Genomic DNA, 16,622 nt, shown 5'->3' with positions numbered 1-16,622 from the left:
AATACTGTTATTAATACACCTTTCCAGAATCTGTCTCCCTATCTGCTCCTCGATGTCCCTGTTACTATTGAGTGGTCTATAAAAAAAACAACCAATAGAGTTATTGACCCCTTCCTGTTCTTAACGTCCACCCACAGAGACACCGTAGACAATACCTCCATGACTTCATCCTTTTTTGCAGCCATAACTCTATCTCTGATCAACAGCGCCACGCCCCCATCTCTTTTGTCTCCCTCCCTGTCCTTTCTGAAACAGCTAATGCTTGGCGCTCTAAGTAACCATCCTGCCCATGAACCACCCAAGTCTCTGTAATGGCCACAACATCACAGCTCCAAGTATTGATCCACACTCTAAGCTCATCTGCTTTGTTCATAATGCTCCTTGCATTAAAATAGACACATCTCAAACCACTGGTCGGAGTGCATCCCTTCTCTATCACCTGCCTATCCTCTCTCTCACACTGTTTCCAAGCTTTCTCTATTTGTGAGCCAAGCGTCCCTTCCTCCGTTTCCTCATTTTGGTTCCCACCCCTTTGCAATTCTTGTTTAAACTCTCCCAAATAGCCTTAGCAAACCTCCCAGCTATTTTCTATCTGAATTTCAGACAAAGTTAATATGTTTCTTATAGTGAAATGTGTTTTAGTGGATTTTTTGATAATGGAACTTGTGCAGTAGATAAGGAAGAACCAATAGATGAAACACATATGCATTTGTCCCACATGAAAGATTAATGTGTTAAAATAAAGCATGTTGTATGGATGCTAATATGTTGGCTTGGAGAACTAGACGGCAGGCAAGAAACAGAGAGTAGGAATAAATGGGTCTTTTTTGAGGTGGAGACAATTACTAATGGAGAACTGCTTAAATGTGTTGATCAACCTCAGCTAATAATAATATATTAGTGAGGTGTGTAAGGGAATCAAATACATCATTTTTTAAATTTGTGATAACACCTCTATTACAGATGTAATGATGCTTCAAGATGATTTGGGCAGATTGAACAAGTAGACATAAACAACACAATACAGATAAATGTTAAGTTATCCACTTTAATCTGGAAAAGAGAAGGCAGTATATTATTTAATTCTTTTGGAAAAATTGATTTTGAATGAAATTTGGATTCTTTGTCACTGAATGTCAACATTCAGGTGCAATAAACAATAAAAAATTCCAATGAGAAATTGGTGTTCACATTAAGGGCATTTGAACACAAGAACATAAGAAATAGGAGCAGGAATAAACCAGCTGGCTCATCGAGCCTGCTCCGCCATTCAGTAAGATCATGGCTGATCTGGCCATGGACTCATTTTCACCTACTTACCATTTCTCCATATTCCTTAATTCCCCAACAATGCAAAAATATATCCAACCTTGTCTTAAATGTATTTACAGAGGTAGCCAGCGAATTCCACAGATTCACCACCCTCTGGGAAAAGCAGTTCCTCCTCATCTCCGTTCTAAATCTACTCCCCTGAATCTCGAGGCTATGTCGCCTAGTTCTAGTCTCAGCTATCAGTGGAAACTACTTTCTTGCCTCCATCTTATCTATCCCTTTCATAATTTTGTATGTTTCTACAGGAACTCCTCTCATTCTTCTGAATCCCGGTGGGTATACTCTCAGGCAACTCTGTCTCTCCTCATAGTCTAACCCCTCATCCCTGGAATCAATCTGGTGAACTTGCTCTGCACCGCCTCCAAGGCCAGTATATCCTTCCTCAAGTAAGGAAACTGGAACTGCATGCAGTACTCCAGATTTGGCCTCACCAGTACTCTGAGTACTCAAAGGTATCATTGTAACAATTATACACTGCCTTGGTAACACTACAAGTAGAGTTTTACACGCTGTTCTTATTTTATTACCTATTATAAACTGGGAACTTCTTAATGCAAGTGATTTAGATGGGACAAGCTTTGCCATGTGCACACAGGAGGGTTTCTTCAATCAATATGTTGATAGTTCAACAAGAGGAGGGGCTGTACTGCATCTGGTGTTGGACAATGAGTCTGGCCAGGTGACTGGTTTCAGTGGTGAGCTCCTGGGGAACAGTGTCCACAATACCTTGTTTTAAAACAGCTACAGGTAAGGATAAGCATGGATCTTGTGAGAGAGTATTAAAGTGGAGCTCTGTAATTTACAAGAGCATTAGGCAGGGTCCAGGGAGCGTTAATTAGGAACAGCTGTTTTTGAGCAAGTCCACATCCGAAATGTGGAGGGTATTTACAACAGCACAGAGAGCAGGACAGGTATGTTCCAGTCAGAAGGAAGGACAAGGATGGCTATGTAAGAGAATCTTAGATTTCGAAGGAGGTGATGAATTTAGTCAAGAAGATAAAGGAAAGGTATGAAAAGCTTAGGAAGCTAAAATCAACCAGGGCCCTGGACCATTTTAAAGGCAGAAAAGAACTCAAGAAGGGAAATCGGAGAACCAGGAAGGGCCATGAAAAGTTTTTGGCAAATAGGATTAAAGAGAATCGCAAGACATTCTATACATACATCAGGAATAAGGGGATAACTACAGTGAGGGTGGGACTTCTCACGAATAAAAGGGAGGAACATTTGGTTGGATGTGAAGGATGTGGATGAGATCCTTATTGAGTCCTGTATTTACCAAAGGGAAAGACATGGAGGATAATGAGATTAGTGCCAAGCATATAAATATTCTTCGGCATTTTGAAACAAACAAGGAGGTCTTGCAGGGCCTCTTAAAGAGCATTTAGGTGGATGTCCCCAGGGTCTGATGGGATATACAGCACATCAGGTTATTGAGAGAAGCAAGTGAAGAGTTTGCTGCAGCCCTGACCAATATATTTATGTTCTCTCTGGCCACAGACAAGGTCCCAAAGGACTGGCGAATCTGTAATGTTGTTCCTTTGTTCATAAGGGAACCAGGGATAAACCTGGAAACTATAGACCAGTGAGTCTCATTTCAGTGATAGGGAAGTTACTGGAGAGGATTCCTAGGATAGGATTTCTAAGAATTTGGAAACCATGGCCTAATTAGGGAAAGCCAACATGGGTGTGTGCGGGGCAAGTGATGTTATCATCAGTCACTGAAAGTAAGCATGCAGGTACAGCAGGCAGTGAAGAAAGCTAATGGCATGTTGGCCTTCATAACAAGGGGAGTTGAGTTTCAGAGCAAAGAGGTCCTTCTGCAGTTGCACAGGACCCTAGTGAGACCACACCTGGAGTATTGTGTTCAGTTTTGGTCTCCAAAGTTGAGGAAGGACATTCTTGCTATCGAGGGAGTGCAGCATAGGTTCATGAGGTTAATTCCTGTGATGGCGGGCTGTCATATGTTGAAAGGTTGGAGCAACTGGGCTTGTATACACTGGAATTTAGAAGGATGAGAGGGGATCTGATTGAAACAAATAAGATTATTAAGGGATTGGACATGCTAGAGGCAGTAAAAATGTTCCGGAGGTTGGGGGAGTCCAGAACCAGAGGCTACAGTTTGAGAATAACAGGTAGGCCATTTAGAATAGAGTTGAGGAGAAATGTTTTCACCCACAGAGTTGTGGATCTATGGAATGCTCTGCCTCTGAAGGCAGTGGAGGCCAATTCTCTGGATGCTTTCAAGAAAGTTAGATAGAGCTCTTAAAGACGGTGGAGTCAAGGGATATGGGGAGAAGGCAGGAACGAGGTACTGACTATTAGCCTATCATGACTATCATGGATTATCAGCCATGAACACATTGAATGGCGGTGCTGGCTCGAGGGGCCGAATGGCCTGCAACTGCACCTATTGTCTATTGTTATACTAATTTGTCTGAGTTTTTTGACAAAGTGATAAGAGTGAATGATGAAGGCAGAGCTGTGAATGTTGCCTTCATGGATTTTAGTAAGGTATTTGAAGCAGTCCCTCACAGGAGGCTTATCAAGAAGATTAAGATACATGGGATCAAAGGCGAATTAGATGATTGGATTCAGAACTGGCTTGCCCGTAGAAGAAGGAGACAGGCCGCTGAAGGGACTTATTCCAGCTGGAGGTTTGTGAATAGTGGTGTTCTGCAGGGATCTGAACTGGGACCTCTGCTGTTTGTGAAGTATATAAATGATCTGGATGAAAATGTAGATGGGAGGGTTAGTAAGTTTGTAGATGAAATGAAGATTGGTGTTGTTAGTTATAGTGTAGGTGATTGGCAAATAATACAGTGAGTTATAGATCAATTGTAGATATGGGCAGAGAAATGACAGAAGGAACTTCTCTGAGCCAAATGTGAAGTGTTAAACCAGGCATGGGCAAACTACGGCCCGCGGGCCATATGCGGCCCGTTAAGCTTTTTAATCCGGCCCACAGAACTTGATGAAATTATATTAATAAACCTTGTTAATGTTTTTCCCCCACAATTCTGGCGTTTTCCCAATAGATGATGCACTCTATATACATTGACCTTTGTTGAGGTGCAGAGTATTACTCCACATTTGCACTTTACTCTTTGTTCGGTTCAACCTATTTGTGTGAACAGGCGTTCAGCGTCATGAACATCAACAAAGCCAGCCACAGATCCAACTTAACTGACCAACACCTCAGATCCATCCTGAGAATTGCCACAACAAAACTAAATCCAGACTTTGATGCGCTGGCTAAAAAGGGAGACCAACAACACTGTTCCTGCTGAAATTAAAAATAAGTTTCTTTGTTGTGTTATGTAAAAAATGCATTTGAAAATATTTTTTCAATAAGCCTTACATGTTACATGTCACTTCTGTTAAGGGATGGACATGAGTAGTGCGCAGGTGCACGTACGTTCTCAAAATAAAAAATGTGCTCCAGATCAAATAACGCGCTCCGCATACTGGCGCGCTGTCACTGTTCTGTCTTTGTGCTGGTCGTTGTTGAGTTTTGGCACGGGGGACAATTGAATAAGAAGGAGCAGGACAAGTAGACCTGCATCTCCTACCGTTTTTGAAATAAAGACAGTCAGGAGGTGAGTGATGATGATAATATCTTGAAGGATAACAGAATTTTCAGTGCTTTAAAATAATAACTGTTACTATTAAAAAAGCTGTATTTTATTCATTTAATTTCAGTGTTTTAAAAGTCATTTCAATAAATAGCTAAATACCATGGGACTTCAAAGACAGATATTTTGTTGTAATGCATTTGTTCATTTTCAATTGAAATTAAAGCACATGTTTTCTACATATCCCATGATATTTTATTTTCTCTTCTGAGGTGTATTACCAAAACACTCCGTCCATCTGCTCCTGGTCCGGCCCCCCTGTCAAATTTTAGAACCCTTTGTGGCCCTCAAGTCAAAAAGTTTGCCCACCCCTGTGTTAAACTTTGGTAGGCCAACTGTAAAGAGACAGTACACTGTTAAGCCCCTTAACAATGGCAAGACCCTTAAAAGTACCAATAGGCAGAGGGATCTCAGGGTGCAAGTTCATAGCTCCCTGAAAATAGCTACACAGGTTGACAGGGTAGTTAAGAAGACAGTTAGCATAGAATAACAAACATACTGAAATTATCTGCACTGTGATGGGTGATAAACTTCCAGATTTACTTTGGTTATATAGCACAGAAATAGGTAATTTGTCCCCACAGATCCATGTTGGCCTTAATGAGCATTCTCTCAGCCTCTTTATCTAAATTCCTAAACATAATTTTCTGTTCTTTGTTTCTCGATACATTTACTCAGACTCCTTTTCAATGTGCCTCTACTATTTAATTAAATTACTCACTGTTGTTGTACATGCAACAATATTAATATCCTAGTTTTCCAAAATTCCCTACAGGATGCAAGAAGATTGTGATGAAATATTTATAGCTACTAATCTTTATAATCCCAGCAAATAGAAATACTTCTTCCACTTTTAAATCCCTTTATCATTGACCTCTTCATGTCCCCTATTTGTCTTCACTTTTCTAGAGATAAAACACTGAGCCTTCTTTCTCCCCTGAAAATTTTAACCTTAATTCTGTTGCCAGCCTGCATTTTTTTTTATGCATCACCTTCAGTGGTGGTATTTCCTCAAAATAAAATGGGGTCTTGAATTGTGCACTGGAGTAAAAGGCTCTTTGGATGTTTTATCATGTCTTCTCTATATGAAGACTACAACACCAATATCTAGTTTGCTTTTGTTAGTCTTTTAATTTTACTCTCTACTTGGGTGATTTGGTTGTATGTTCCTGAGGGTATCTTGGTTTTCTATTCACTTTAAATTCTTAACATATAAATAATAAGTGACATCTACACAATCTACCACAATATATAAAGTTACATTTCTTTGATTTGAATTTAACATGGAGTTTAATCAAAATCTTCACTTGCATTATCTTCAATCTCACATTGCTGTACACATATTTTTAAATGTTATAAAATTCTGCAGGAGAATAATTTGACTGTGTAAAAAAAACAGGCTTCAATAACATTGGTTTAACCCAAGCAGATCAAACATAGGCACTAGAGTATAAATTTGGGATTTGCACCAATATTTCTGGTTCACTATCCATTTTGGTGAAAGGGATCTTAAATGTCAGACTTCATTTTTACCAAGGAGAGAACTCATTTATTTATCACTTCCTTGAAAGTGGCAACAACACATCATCCATAACACGTGGAGCAAATGATATGCTGTTAAAGGCTTTTGGCCTTGATGAGGAACTATTTTTTTCTCAGGTGCCTGTCTGTCAATATTGAAGTTATCCATGACACTGCCCTGCCTTGTGCCAAACATTATTTGGATACCTTTGACTCATATAAATTGATTGTAGGTGGAAGGGTTTATCTAAAAGTCTGAGGCGATCTGATTCATAAGGAGGTCTCCATGATATTCTGTCACATTACATGTGTCTACCATCTGTGATAATCAGGATTTGAACTCAAAGAAAGTTATGTATGGATAAACCCAGAGATACTCTCTTCTCCCCCACCTCACTGGGCAGCAAATACAAAAGCTTCAAAGCATGTTCAACCAGGCTCAATTTCAGCATCTATTCCAACAAGAATGACTTTTGACCTCATTGTCTATCAATTATGATATTGTTCCTTATCGTCTGCCTGCACTGAACTTTCTCTGTAACAATACTTTATTCTGCATTTTGTTACTGCATGAACAGTAGTAATACAATTATCTGTATAGATGGCAAACAGAACAATGTTTTTCACTGTATCTCATTGAATTTACCAACTTATCCACTTCCACATAAATCTCAAAAGCGAAAGCAGCTTTTTCCCACAGGAGCATGCATAATTCTATTTTATTAATGCCCACTACTGAACACTGAGTAAGTTTTCAGATCTAGGTTAAAGTATCTACACATCACATTGGAAGCAAAGGATCATATTCCATGAACTTAGGCCAGGCCAACAATAAAGTCCCCATTCTCTCCAGTGTAATCCCATTTTACATTCTCTAGCGACAGACACCAGGGTTGAACCTGAACAGTTGTAGTTGTGAAGGGGAAGCTTGACTGACTGCACCATTTTACCACTAGCAGTGGTTCCCAATCTGGGGTTTACAGACCCCCTTGCTTAATGCCATTGGTCCATGGCATAAAAAAGGTTGGCAACTGCTGCAGTAGGGAAAGGGGAGACAACCAGCAGTAGGTTCTCCACCAAGCCATACCCCACCTGACTTGAAAATTGCTAACAATCTCAAAATTTTACCCTGCCTGCTTCACTAAATAAGTTTATGCCTTTTATAGATATCAGGGAATTGGACCATTTTGACAGGAGCTCCCTGTTCAATGAAAAACTTTGATCATCAGCCTAGCTGAAGATCCTTTTACAGAGAACTTCTGGGTATGAAGAAGAAACACTAGCTCTTTCTCTCTGATAGTTGAACTGCTGCCTCCACCTACATGTGTGTAAAATGGGTCCATAGGCTCACTGGGGACCCAAGTCATCCCAACTACAATCTATTCCAGCTGCTACCATCCGGCAAACTGTATCGCAGCACAGAAGCCAGGACCAACAGGCTCCAGGACAACTTCTTCCACCAGTCCATCAGATAGATGAACACACGCTGATTTAAGTGTATTCTATATTACATTGACTGTTCTATTTATTATAAATTACTATGATTGCACATTGCTCATTTAGATGGAGATGTAATGTAAGGATTTTTAATCCTCATGTATGTGAAGGATGTAAGAAATAAAGTCAATTCAATTCAATAAATCCTGGCAGGTAAAACCTCTGCAGCTTGCTGTGTTACCCACATTCAAGTTGCTGTTCAAATCTCTCTGGTCCTGCTCCGAGACAAGGCCGATTAACATCTGAGTTAAAATTGGCTTTTAAAAGGGGTAAATGTTTTTCTTTTGCACCATATCTACTCACAGCAACGTAGAAAGAGCAGTCGGAGAACTTTTGTCCCATTGAATCAGGACTAGCTTTAGGCAAGAATGATGTAACTTAACCACTTTCTGCTTTCTCCCTCAGATCCTTGCAAATGATTACTGTGTATACTGTTACTATTACATGTAAACCTTTTACTCTGAGAGCATCATGTTTATTGCATCCTCCTGTATATGAGAAAAACTACTCTAATCTAGTCTACACTCATTGTGTTCAGACAGTCACCCTATTCTTTTTGAATGTCATGGGTAAAACTGACTCCAGTGTTTCCCTGAGAATCGCAAACTAGATCTTAACCACTTGCTGTATAAAAAAGTCTTTCCACATGTCACTTTTAGCCCTCTGGACAATCACCTGCATTTTATTACCATGGTTTGGGGTACGCAAAGCATCATGCATGTTGAAAGGGTGATGAAGAACTCGTATGGTGTATTAGTCTTCGTTAGTCAGGGGATTGAGTTCAACAGCCATGAGGTAATGGTGCAACTCTAAAAAAATGCTGTTTCGACCGCACTCGGAATTTTCTGTTTAGTTCCAGACGCCTCATTATAGGAAGGATGTAGAAGCTTTAGAAGAGGAGCAGAGGAGATTTTCCAGCTAGGTGTCCGGATTAGAGAACATGTCTTATGAGACATAGTTGGGCAAACTAAGGTTTTCCTTTGGGAGTGAAGTAGGATGAGAAGTGACTTGATAGAGGTGTACAAGATGATAAGCATAGATTTAGTGGTTAGCACATACTTTTTCTCAGGGTGGAATTGGTTAATACCAGGAGGCATAATTTTAAGGTGATCAAAGGAGGTGGGGGGAAGTCAGAGTTCAGATCTGTAACAGAGGGGTGGGTGCATTAAATTTCCTGCCCGGTGGTGCTAGAAGCAGATACATTAGCATCTTTTATGAAGCTCTTAGATGGGCATTTGGGTGATAGAAGAATGGAGGCTTTGTAGGAGGGAAGGGTTTGATTGATTTTCGAGCAGGTTAAAGGATCGGCACAACACTGTCGGGCTGAAGGGCCCGTACTGTGCTGCAGTGTTCTATGTTCTCTGGTTCTCAACCCTTCAACAAAAAGGAACCAATAAGGTCTGTTCTGTTTATCTCAGCAATTTATGACTTTAAGAAGCTTGATGTGGTCAGATATGCAAATTGAGGTCTGCCTCTAGAATATAATCCCACATGAACAAAATTTCAGTGAAATTCAACACATAGAACACTATATTTTGCACAGCAGGAAGGACTAAGGAGAAAGAATATAGTTCTGAGTATAACACTGTTTCAGCAATGCCCCAGTACTCAATGAATTATCTGTGAAGGAACAAATGATTTCATGTGTGGAGAGTGAGAGAATACATCAGTCTCTGTATAACTGGATACAGAGTCCATAAATCCTCAGAATGATTGAGAGATTGTAAGGCAAAGCCTGTTGCAATTTCAAGCTGTGCAGAATGGCAGGAGATGGTTCAGACAAGTTTTGCCATTGATGACTTACAAACAAACACGGAAAGAATATCTGTAATGATTCACGGGATCATTGTGGCAGATGAGATTGACCAGAAAATTATTTGATAATTCAGTCCATGAAAAAGTCTGAAGGCATGCATTCTGGAATATAATGGGGTAAGTATCTTACCTTACATCAACACTTACATCAGATCTACCCAACTGTCCTTAAATAAGCCTCAGTTCTGGCATGGGCAATGGCCTGAACAGGTAAAACTATATTATGCTCCGCCCGCTCTGTTGCTCTGACGAAATTCCTTATGAAGCCCAAAGCAATATCAAAACCTCCATATGATTCCCAACTCTCAGACAGAGAAGTATGCCTTTTCTGGTTTAATCTAAGCCTCTTTGAGCTTAATGAGAGATATCATTTCTTGAGGAAAAAAAAAGTGCAGTTATTTATTATTAATCATTTATTGCAATGTTTGTTTTTCAATGTGTGTGTGTTTTAATGTGCTTCAGTATATTATTGAATGTTTATGAATGTCAAGCTGCGAGACTTTCATCATGGGTGGGAGCATCACTGGCTGCCAAAACCTTTCTGCAACAGCAGACAGATCTCTGTACTCTATGTGCTGCTCAACCACTGTATGTTGGGAGCAGGACTGCCAGTGGAAGACTGCATAGTAAGCACAGAGGAATGATCAACATGAACCTGAAGCAAGTGGCCTGTGATTTTGCTGCAAAAAAATGACCAAATTGGCCCATACAGTGTTCAGAAAGAAAGCCTGTGTCTGATTATTCTGATTGTTGAAGAATCACAGGATGGATAAGTGAAACAAATGCAACTGATTCAATTTAAATTAACTTAAATAAAATCATTTGATATACAACCCTAAAAAAGAAAAACAATTATACTGATGCACCATCAATAACTCTCGGAGACGTGAGGCGAGTTAGGCTTTTATTAGCTGGAAGAAAGCGCTGTCAGCAGCAAGAGACCATCACACAACATCCTGGAGACTGAGGGAGGAGCAGTGCCTCTAATCGCCATTATACAGGGGTCTGTGGGAGGAGCCACAGGAGCAGTCAGCGGGGGTGGGGGGGAGGCGTATCCGGACAGGTATATGTAGTTCACCACATATACAAAGGATTTTTAAAACTGTGGCATGAGGAAGTGAGAATATTATGTTCATCAACTTGGTCAGTTCTTTAATGGTAGTCAAGATTTCTGTAGATGCTGTCAGACTCATTTCCTTGCCATCCACTTTTATTAGAAGACTGTAAAGTGAGAAAGGCATAAATATGCCTTAAAATTACTTCCAACAATGTTAAAGCCAAATATTGGTTTTGCTGGACTGCTTTAAGCTGTCCTTTGCCAGCAATGACTTCACCCCGACTCTTTCTCGGCTAATGTTTGGAATTCTGTCTTTATTAAAATATTGGTTGACCCTCAACGCTGCATTCCACCCATTCAGCAGACATCCAATCATGCACTAATGATTATTCACAGCCCAAATGTGTCTCATTGCACCAATAAACATTTTAGAAACATTGATTTGGATGTAAATTCAGTCACATATGCCGACAACTAATTGGATCCAATGGTGTTGAATGTTTACAGCTTTTCATCATGTCATCCACCACAACATTATACATTGTAATGAAATAATTGTTAAATTTTTACAACTTCTGCTTCAGAAGTAGGGCCAGTGGACGGAAATACTTCTCTTTTGTGTTGGCAGTTTAATCCCGGCGGCTTTTAGCAAGGAAATAAAATCCTATCGGAGATAGGTGAGTACATGCCAAAATGATGGCTCCTGATCTTTCAAAGTAGTGCTACAAGCGTGTTCTATTTTTACCTCACTATGTAGAAAAGCCTATAAATTTCCGCTATATGGCCAAATGAGCTAAATTCAGAAGGGAATATTACTTAGTAGAAATCTTCCCAAATGAACGATTTCCCAATACTATTTTGAAGCAATGTCCCAGCACATAGAGTAACACTACTTTACCACTACAATTTTTCAAAGAGAAACATCAATACCATTTAATCTTCCATTTTCTCTGTTTTCCCTGAATAGCACAGATTTTGTTTTAATCATTACCATGGCAAACATGTTATGAAATCTCTCAGAAATAATAGACTTGAAAATAAGTACTTTTTTTTGTCATTGGGAATCTATAAGTCATATTTCCCCATGGACACTAGGCAATGTCTGATATTTGATATCTGATGTGGTGTATTAAAGCAAACAATGTCCGGGTGTTTCTGTAAATATGCTTTATTTCAATTCTAAATATTTCACCTGACCCCACAGATGCTGTGTTTGGCATTGTTTCTAAGTTTAGAAAATATGCCTACTTTATATGTTCTGTTTTAATTTAATTATTGATGTTCCTGCTGTCACTGGAAAGGCCAGTATGTATTTCATTGCCCATTGCTTGTTATTCAATAGTGATGATGGTCCTCCCACAGTGCTATTTAGGGAGGTGATTTCTTCCCTTGGACGTACCGATGATAAATGACTGGTAAAATATTTCTAAGCCAGGGTGGCTTGTGACTTAGAGGGAAATCCTTGGGTAGTGATATTGTCATGCACCTTCTACTCTTCCCTTTCTTCAGAGTACAGGTTTTAGAGGTTCTCTGAGAACAGCTAGAACAAATGACCACAGTGCATTCTGCTGATCCCTCATACTTCTGCCTCAGTTGCAGAGGGTCTGAATGTTTAGGCCAGGTGACAAGATGCAAACCAAAGGAAATTCTGTTATGTTTTGTAACTTCAATACATTAATGTAATTCAAATGAAAATACACGAGTCCAAAATGTGAGTGCACCTTTGGGTTTACTTTAATTGAGGCACAACATATCATATGGTATATGTGATGATGTATGCAATTAATTTATTTTAACATATTATTAGTAATTAATTAGTTATAGAACAAGAAAGCTTAATCAACCAATACATATGCAAGATTACTCAAATACAACTGAAATATGAAATTCACAACAGTTTCTACTGATTGAACGGCCTTGAGCAACATGAGTATTGCCAGAGCTGTATTCACTGAAGTGAATGTATATACCTTGATTTGGAAAGAAGAGCCCAAGAATATATAGCATTTAATTACACATTCCCTGAGACTTAAACCATGGAAAGGAACAGCTCTGGAGATCCAAAGAAGAACCATCAATGATAATAAGCAAGGCAAGTGTTAATGCTAAAAATGATTCTAAAAATTTCTAAAATATTTACATTTACTTTTGACATGAAACTGCTTCTCAGACATCTTGCATATTTAATAAGAAATCATGTACTAAGATAACAATGACTATATATGAATCTCAGCCTACAGGACATAAGAGCAAATTAGGCCATTCATCCCATCGAGTCTGCTCCACCTACCAACATGGCTGATTTATTATCCCTCTCGACCCCTTCCTCTTACCCGTATCATTTGACACCCTTATCAATCAAAAACTCAACAAACCTCTGCTTTAAAGGTACTGAATGAACTAACTTCATTGGAAATCTGTGGCAATGAAGTTCATTTAAAAAGTATTTTTTTATTAAAACATATTTTATATTTTCTTGCAAAGGTATTGTATGTTTTAATGTAAGCCATAAAGCTATCATGCGGACAGAGGCAAAAAAAAACAGACTGTTACAAACTTGTTAACATCAATGTCATTGAGTGACTCTGCTTGAATGCACAAGATAATTGAGCAGCAATGTTCGGCTCCTGTTTAAGGAATTATTATAGTAACAAATGGATTCCATCTTCTCTGGTGTGAGGGCACAGGTCTATAAGTGGGCACTGACTTCGAGAAGTTTGAAGGAAATGCGCAATGTGGGGACAGGATGGTTAGAATTAATAGAACATAAGATTGATCAGATGAGGAGGTGAGTGGGTAAATCATGATGGCATTGGAATGAGAATTTATGGAAATTCTCAGGTGCCAGTCTGGAGACGAAGCATAACCACACTTATTTGTTTGACCCAGATGTCAGCTATTAGACAATGTCCAGAAGTGACCTGATCCAAATATGGAATACAATGTTCTATCAATTTCATGTCAGAGCACATAGAGTGGTACTGGCATCAGTGAGTGTAGAGTGTCAGGGCTGTGGGTAGGAGGCACCAGAGGAAAACACTTGGACATAATAAGGAACAGAAGGAGAAGACCACTTGACTGCTCATCAAGATCAAGGCTTTTCTCCTTCAATGCATTTTCCTGTACCTCTCCCATGTCCATGATGCCTTTAACATCCAGATACCTATCAATTGTTCCGTTGACTGAACTTAGAAACTGAGCCTGCATGATGCTCTAGATCAGAGGATTCCAAACATTGCTGCCATCTGCGTGAAGAAATTCTTTCTCAGCTCAGCCCTAAAATGCATGCTGCTTTTTTGGAAACTGTGTTCCTGGTGAAGACCCATCAGCTAGGGGAAACACGTTCCTTGCCTACACACACATTGTTAAAGCTTGTGAGAATTTTTTTTTAAAGTTTCAATGACATAATTTTATTTTGTTCAAAACTTTAGAGAATACAGACCTGGTCTACTCAGTGTTTCCTTAGAAGGCAAATCTGTCATGCCAGAAACTAATCCAGTGAATTTTTACTGCAGTCCAATTATGCCAAGTTGATTTCTTAAGTCAAAAGACTCAACCATACACCAGGTACAGACTCACCAAGGCCTACTTAATTGCAGTAAACAACTTTTATTCAAATTCTCTTATAGCAAAGACGAAACAATGCATGTTCATAGTTGTCTGCTGCTGTTGCGTATCCATTTCAAGGTTTTCAATGTTTGTTCAGAGATGCTGTTTTGTACACCTCTGTTGTAGCACTTAGTTATTTAAGTAACTGTCACCTTCCTGTCAACTTGAAGCAGACTGGCCATTCTGCTCGGACCTCTCTCATTAACAATGCACTTTCGCCCACAGAATGGCCGCTCACCCGATGTTTCTTTTCTCACACCATTCTCTGTAAACTCTAGAATGTTGTACATGAAAAACCCAGGAGATCAGCAATTTCTGAGATACTTGAACTACTGATGTTTTCTCTGAACAACAGCTGAACCTCTTGACCATGTCTGCATGCTTTTATGTTACTGCCACATGACTAGCTGATTAGATATTTACATTAATGAGCAGGTATACTTTATAAAATGGCCACTTTGTTAGCTTAGTTATATTGATTGCTCACCTGCATATTAGCTTTCAGTGTTGTTACAAGGTCACATGGATACCTTTGAACATCAACATTATCCAATGTTTGCTCATTTAAATGTACTATACTTTTTATTTTCTGCACAGCTGTTGATGGCTACAGATTGTTCTATGTGTTAGGTAGAGGGCAGGTAGGGATGGATAAAATTAAATTTGCAGGTGTAGTCAGGAATGAGCACAAGGAAACACAGCATCTCAATCTGACATAACAAGTAAACATTTTCTATTGCATCAATTGTCCATTCTCCTGTCTCAGATATGTATTTCCCTGAATGTTTTTGCCAAATTGAAGGAATATCTAGCTGTCTTCCTGTTACAGTTCTCAACAAAACTCAAAGCTTTCTAAATCGCATTAATCTTTTATGTGGCCTCCAGTAAAGCTCTTTTAAACATGACTAGCTAGTCTAAAGATCTTTACACATCTTGCCCTTGTTACCTCGCTATTCCTATTAATAATTACAACACAATGTCAGCAGCACACTCATAGGTCAGTCTAAATGCTGAAGTGGTTTGGTTTTGACTGGCTTGTTGTCACTTTCACTGCTTGAGATGGTCTACACTTTAAAATGCTCCTGTTAAAGGCCGCTACTGGCAGAAAACAATTAACATGCATCACCATAGTTACAGGAAAGACAGAAACTCTTGAACCCAGAACTTGGCCTCTTGATGCCAGGAAGCTTGAGAACATGTGACAAAGGAAAGCATCTGTTCAAATCCACAGCTTGTCAATGTGATACGTAGTTCTTTATTCCTGTTATCTTTGAATTTTCACTTTACCACAGAAAAGGGCATAGCTTGCCTCCAAATATCTCAGGCATTTATTTTGGTACTGTTTCGGATGAAGCAGGAAAGAGGAGAGAGAAAGGTCTTCAGAGCTGGACACATTGTTTACCATGGTGACACTAAGCAAAAGTGAGACAAAAGTGTTTCTGGAATGTTCTGCTTTGTGGTTGCATTGACAAACATTTCCATCTCATTCATTCGCTGTGTGTGTTTTTTTCTCATGGAAAAATATTGGAATTTCCACAAGAACAAGCTAATATGGTGGTATTCACTGACCTTTATAGGACATCCCAGTGTTTTACACCTGATAATGTAGAGTGGATCTGGTTAATTGGGCCATCAGTTAATCAGAGCAACTAATTATTTGGGACAACTCTTCAAGAAGAAAAACTAATTGAGAAAGTAACAATGATTCCCTTTGTTTAGTTGGGGCACTATGCTACTTAATTGGGAAGGGAGATTACTCTGAACAGTTTCTATCATCAGTTACATGTAATTGTGCAGCCGTTAGATACCACACCATGCTTAAGGGGACAGTTTTGAAATTTCATTAGATGCCTGTGTTTTTGTTAAAAAAAACAATCAATTTTGTCACTGATAGTTTCAGACATTCGGACAGAAATGCCAGAAATAACCAGGAGAGAAAATAAAACAAGTTAGGAACAGCAAAAAAATTCGAAGGAATCAATCATCTTGAATGTTTCAATGAAAATGTTGATGATGCAATGGTTGAAAGCATTGTATGTAGGCAATCCATATTCTGCATGAGGTGTCTGCACTAATTATGTTCATTTAGTCAATCAAAAGAACACAGCAGTGTACATTGGATGAATTCCTCTATCAATAACTATTATGAAACTATAGTG

The sequence above is a fragment of the Hypanus sabinus genome, chromosome 7 (assembly GCF_030144855.1).
Source record: "Hypanus sabinus isolate sHypSab1 chromosome 7, sHypSab1.hap1, whole genome shotgun sequence".
Taxonomy (NCBI): Eukaryota; Metazoa; Chordata; class Chondrichthyes; order Myliobatiformes; family Dasyatidae; genus Hypanus; species Hypanus sabinus.
This window is presented reverse-complemented; position numbering follows the sequence as displayed.